Genomic DNA, 6,000 nt, shown 5'->3' with positions numbered 1-6,000 from the left:
CAACTGGGGCCAAGTTGGTCAGGTCCTCCCAGAGTGGACTGTGTCCAGCGGTGGGACCCAGGCGCAGTTGCCTCTCTGACTATAACCCAGGCACTCACCTCTGGTCCAGATGGGAGTTCCGTGGTGGACCCATTGTGGATTTCTGGGGACCTCTGGAGCACTGTGCCTATTCCTGGTCTCATGTGGTCTTCATTTATCATGGTCTGTTATTCCTCATTCTCCCTTTCTGTTCTTGATCCAGCTGGGATTTCCTGCTCCCCTAAACTTTCTTTCCCTCAAATCTTGCCCTTCATTACTCCAACTGTCGTCCAGGTTGTTCATGTAGATCTCATCCATTTCTCTGTCATTGGGTGATCCCTGTGTCTTTCCTAGGGGCCTGTTTTCTAGGTAGCCTCCCTGGAGTTGTGTAGCAGTCTAATCATCTTTGTTTTACATCTAGTATCCTCCTATGAGTGAGTACATACCATGTTTGTCCTTCTGAGTCTGGGTTACCTCACTCAGGATGATTTTTTCTAGATGCATCCATTTGCCTGCAAACCTCATGATGTCATTGTTTTTCTCTGCTGAGTAGTACTCCATTGTGTATATGTACCATATTTTCTTTATCCATTCTTCAGTTGAAGGGCATCTAGGTTTAAACCTCCCTTTTAACTATGTGGAGTGGCCTTAATAATTTCACCAATATATACATATGGTACAAAATCAGTTTTACATGCTCTCAAAGCCAGTATAATCAAAGCAAGCTGTCCCAAGCTTAAATACATCCCTGAAAAGGAAAGCATTCAGGTTTTACAGGGCCACTGCTTCTCATTTTATTTATTTTTGCCTCCTCTCTTCGAAACTCATTTTGCCTATCACTTCTTTCTCCACCTTATACCAGTCTTTCATTGTTCTCATTATCCTCCAGGGGAGCTTTTTGTGGATGAACTGTATCATGAAAGGTAGCTAACAGTCTTTTCATGATGCTTTGGGATCTTTTGAGAATCATGCAGTATTTAGAAAAATGAAAAAAGAGAAAACAGATAAATAATAAAAAGGTAGGATTTTTCTTTTTATGGTATCTTTTTCCAGAATAGCAATAAGTGAAATTTATGATCTGCCTTATAGGACATCAAAATTCTCAGGGTTTGATGCTTAGAATATCATTATAAGGAGATGAGTGTGGATTTATCTCTCTCTCATATTAACGAGGCACCAGAGGCTCATGATTAATATGCCTGGCCCAAGGCTGTCCTGGTCAAACCTCTATTGCTCCTTGCTTTCTTCTCTACTGTAGGCTTTCTTAGCTACATTCTATATCATTGTGTGGTTGACTCCAGCTAGCTTATGCAGTGTTAATGTGTAAGAGAGAGTCCACATCTTTTGTTTTCTGTCATGGCCTCCTTTTCATTTTGTATTATTATTTTATTCAGTGTATAAAATTGTAGGTTTCATTATGGCGTTTTTGAATATGTATATCACTGTACTGTGATCATATTCATCCCTACCTTTGTGGTCTTTTGAATGGAAATTGTTTTTAGGACACGAAGCCTGTTATTTATAGCATAGGAAATATGGATTATCTATCATCCATCTATCTATCTATCTATCTATCTATCTATCATTATTTATTTACTTAGTTATTTGTGTGGTAGGTGAACATGCATGGTGTGCATGTAGAAGTCAGAGGACAGCTTGTAGGAGTCTGTTCTCTCTCTCTACCTTGTGGGTTCCCAGGATCAAACTCAGGTCTTCAGGTTTAATGGTAAGACTTTATCTTTCTGAGCCATCTCACTAGCTCTTGGAGAGATTTTTTTTTTCTTGCCAGAATAATAATTTACTCATTTTCAGGGCATACTCTTCACTATATAGTCATAAACTTCTTTTTCTTTTAATATTTTTGTTCATGTTTTCTTTTTGTTTAAATTTACATTTTTTTAAAAATTTTTTGAGAATTTCTTATGTGAGTCATATATTTACATCCTTTCCACCCCTCCCTTTTCCCACTCCAAGTCCTCCTGTTTCCCGGACCTTTCACTCTCCCAAATTCAAAAATCATAGCCTCTTTTTTAAACATTATTTTTGTTACATATTCATATATGTAATATATATATATATATATATATATATATTACTGCAAATGTGTGTATGTAACCTACTGAGTCCATTTAATGTTGCTCCTAAGTCCTGTGTTTAGGTCTGACTACACTTGGGTGGGTAATCCAGCAGGGGATCATCCCTAGGACACTGATTTTCCTTGAAGCAGCCACAGATTGCCTGTAATTCTTCATCTAGGGTTGAGATTTTATTGATGAATATTTCCCTGGTGTCTCTAGAAGACACTAACTTGAAATGGGCATGGGATGTATATTTAGAGTCATCTATTCCTCATCCCCAGCTACATACAACTAGGATAATTGTAACAGGGGTACTTTGGATACATGCTTTTCTTGATTAGTTGGAGAAAATCTTTTCAGATAGGCATTTAAAAAAAATACTGCAAAGAATACAACTACTTGTTGGGAGCATGATGATCCATGTGGCCACAGATCTCCAGGAAAACCAGGAATGTTAAGCACACAGGATTATCTGTTCAATGGAAGATACATATAACCTGTTATTCCAGAAGGCTGTGGTTAACAGCCTGGTGATCTGTGTTATTGTTTGAGCCAGGCCATATCGAGCTCCTACAACCGGGACTGGAGGTTGGCTAGTAATCTAAATGACCCTTACCTGTATAGCCAGGGGCTCCCACAACCAGGACTGGAGATATCTAATAGTCTGAATGACCCTTGCTTGAGATAGGATCTGTCACTGGCCTGGAGCTTGCCAAAAAGGCTGAGCTGCCTGACCAGGGAGCCCTAGTGATTCTTTTATTTCCACCTCCCTAGCATTGGGATTACAAACACATGTATTAGATCAATCCACATGAGTCTATTTAATGCGTAATAGGGATTTATTAGGACATAAATTGAAGAAATACATTCACAAATACAGAACTGAGTAAACAGCTGAAGTCATCTTCTGTTCTGACCAGGAGCAAATCCATCTGGCAGTCTGATCAAACCAGAAATCAGGCAGCAGGGTGAAGGGACTTGTGACCTCTCTCATTTCCTTTTAAGAGGTCATAGTACAACAGCAAGAAGCACTGCCTCCTTTGAGCTCTATAGTCCAAGGTCATGAGCAGAGAAAATACCACTACATTTCCCCTTTTTATCTAAATAAGAAGGTTCTAAACTTAATGCAAACTATACACAAGAAGAATGATTATCAAGTATTGTCCAGGACAAACAAAGGGTAATAACTTAAACAAAAATGGAACTTCAAACCACAAGAACAACATCAAACAAGAAACACATGCTCAATGTCCAGAAGTGTCCAGATCATAGGCAAATGGAAAATTACCGAGATTAATCCAATAGCTGTCCCATCCTGAAGATTCTAACTCTAATACTTAATATGTTCAAGCTAAGATATGAGAAGATTGTAACTGTAACTATCTAGTCTTCATCTCCATCAAAGACCTGAGAAGGAACATAATAATACCTGAGAAAATGGAAAATGCAAGCAAGCAATTTCCAAAAATCTTTCGAGAATAGACAAGAGACAGCTGGAAGCCTGGACAGTCACCTAAAGTTTCTCAGCATCACTGGGGCATCCGGTTTGGCTACATCTGACAAACCATTTTCAGAAGCAGGAATTTTGAAAGACCATATTACCCTATCTTGCAAGGTTCAGTAGTCACTTTTCCTTGTGTCCTGCTCATCTGGAAATACAGTGTTCATACTGTCAGCAGTCCAGGCAAGGGCAGTTCTTTGCCCTGCAGGCAATTTTGTGCCAAGAAGAAGACAATCTTCCAAACAGAAATGTCTCAGAAGCTCAACATTCTCTTAGGATCAGATCAGTGCTGCCAGGAGCAATCATGTCTCACATCAACAGAATTCTGTGTTATCAAAACATTTAAATGCCATATTTTCTAGGTCTACAAAGTGTTTGAAGATTACCTATCCATCTGACATATGTTTCTGTAAATCTGGAGAACCTAACTAACAACTATAGAAATGACAGCATGGGTGACTATAATTCTGTAGTTCTTATCTACCTAAATAACCTAAGGACTAAAGTCACACATTAACAAGGTAAACAGTCCATAAGCAGATGTACTGTATAAGGACAATGACCTCAAATTTGTGACAATACATAAAATATCTTAAACAGAGGTAGAAATGTATAGTGCAACATGTAATATGACAACAATATCCTTAATATGTATCAATATACAAAATATCCTAAATAAAGGTTGAATACACATATAGTATGACAAATATAATTTTACATTTGTATCAATAGACAAAATATTTCAAATAGGAGTAGAAATATATGCACAATACAATAAATATAGTTTTGTATTTGTAACAATATACAAATTATCTTAAATAGGGATATAAGAATAGTTTACATTTGTTTCAAATATACAAGAATCCATATCAGTGCAAGTTATCCAAGGCTGATAGTTTGTTAAATCAGTTTACTAGTAGATACAATAATCTATCTTAATATACTATACCTATCTGTGGAGGCCCATAAAGGTTTCCTAGTGAGATCTGAACTTGTTTTACCCAGCAGAGCTGCACTAGAGGATTGCTTGACCGTGTGCATGGTTACCAGGTGATTGGAAAGGGTCTGCATTTGGCTGTGCCGGGGGAGGTCTTTTCTCTCTACCCCTTGGCATTCCTAGAAATAGTCCTTGAGAAGAGACAGAAGGGGCCAGTGGATTAGGATCCAGGCCCTCCCGAGGATATCTTGTGTTTCTGTCTGTTTCTCTCTCCTCTCTCCTCCTAAGTCTTTTATCCATCTCTCCTCAAGAGTACCCTGGGGTAAAATGTGGGAGGCAATCTCTCAGATGGCGTCCCACAGACGGCACCCAGAACAGGGCCCCGGGGACATGGTGAAAGGAGTGTCCGGGGTATTGCAGGTGTAAGGCAGGCTGATGAGGAATTAATAAAGTGAAGATGTTTTGTTCTCAGGAGTCAAGTTGTCTGGTGGAATGCTGAAGTAGAACAGTGAGACTGCAGTGTCTATTTATCTCTACCAGGTTTCTTTCTTTCTCTCTCTCTTTGTTCCTATCTATAGGAAAATAGTGTAGGAAAAGTTTAGAGTATGGTAGAAAATAGAAATATTGGGTTAGGAATATAGTTTAAGAAAAATTTAGGATAAGATAAGCAGAGGAACTTATGTCCTTGATTTCCGACTATGGGGCTATGAATGCAAAATCCTGGGGAAGAATCAGAAATATCTGTCAAAGATGAAATAAAATGGGCAGAAAAAGATTCCTGTGGAAGCGTTTGGCCTGTGAACAGCTCAATTCTAAGTCCCAAGCGGCAGAGGAAAGAATTTTCCCCAAGGCAGATATGAATGAAATAAAATTCTCTGCCAGCAAATGTCATTATAACACCATACCATCAAAATTAGTTTCCATTTGGCCATGAAGCCAAGGAGAACAGGGGTCTTAGGAAAAACTTATCCATCTCTCTCTCTTAAAGACTAGAAGCTCTTCAGGTCTTTCTTTCTCTGATTTTTTTTCCTCTTTCTGTAAGGGCAAAAATTTAACTCACCTGGAAACAACAACTATTAGTATGGGAAAATCACCTGTCATTGCTCTAAGAAAAAACAAAAAACCTCTTGAAACTGGGCAAACCTCTTTGCTATTCCTGTCTCTCCTTCCAGCTAGTATTAGAAAAACAGCAGCCAGAGTTCTCTATGGCTAGAGCCTAGCAACAAAGTGCAGACCAAAAACCAAAGCAGGGAAAACTTCCCCCAAGGTGAAGCCGCAACAGAGCCAGGGAAGGTCTACTGGCATTGAGGAAGCCGTGGAGGCTTTGCAATCCTCCCTGCAATGAGGAACACAGGGCTTGAGTTCCCAAAAACTTTTTGAGAAGCCTGAAAAGACTTTTATTTTAACTACTTTCATTTTTTTCACTGACCCAGTAAGATGGAAGAGCAAGCCCTTAGGGGTTTTTG

The sequence above is a fragment of the Onychomys torridus genome, chromosome 1 (assembly GCF_903995425.1).
Source record: "Onychomys torridus chromosome 1, mOncTor1.1, whole genome shotgun sequence".
NCBI classification, from domain to species: domain Eukaryota; kingdom Metazoa; phylum Chordata; class Mammalia; order Rodentia; family Cricetidae; genus Onychomys; species Onychomys torridus.
The sequence above is the reverse complement of the archived record's forward strand: the minus strand, read 5'-3'. Positions refer to the sequence as shown.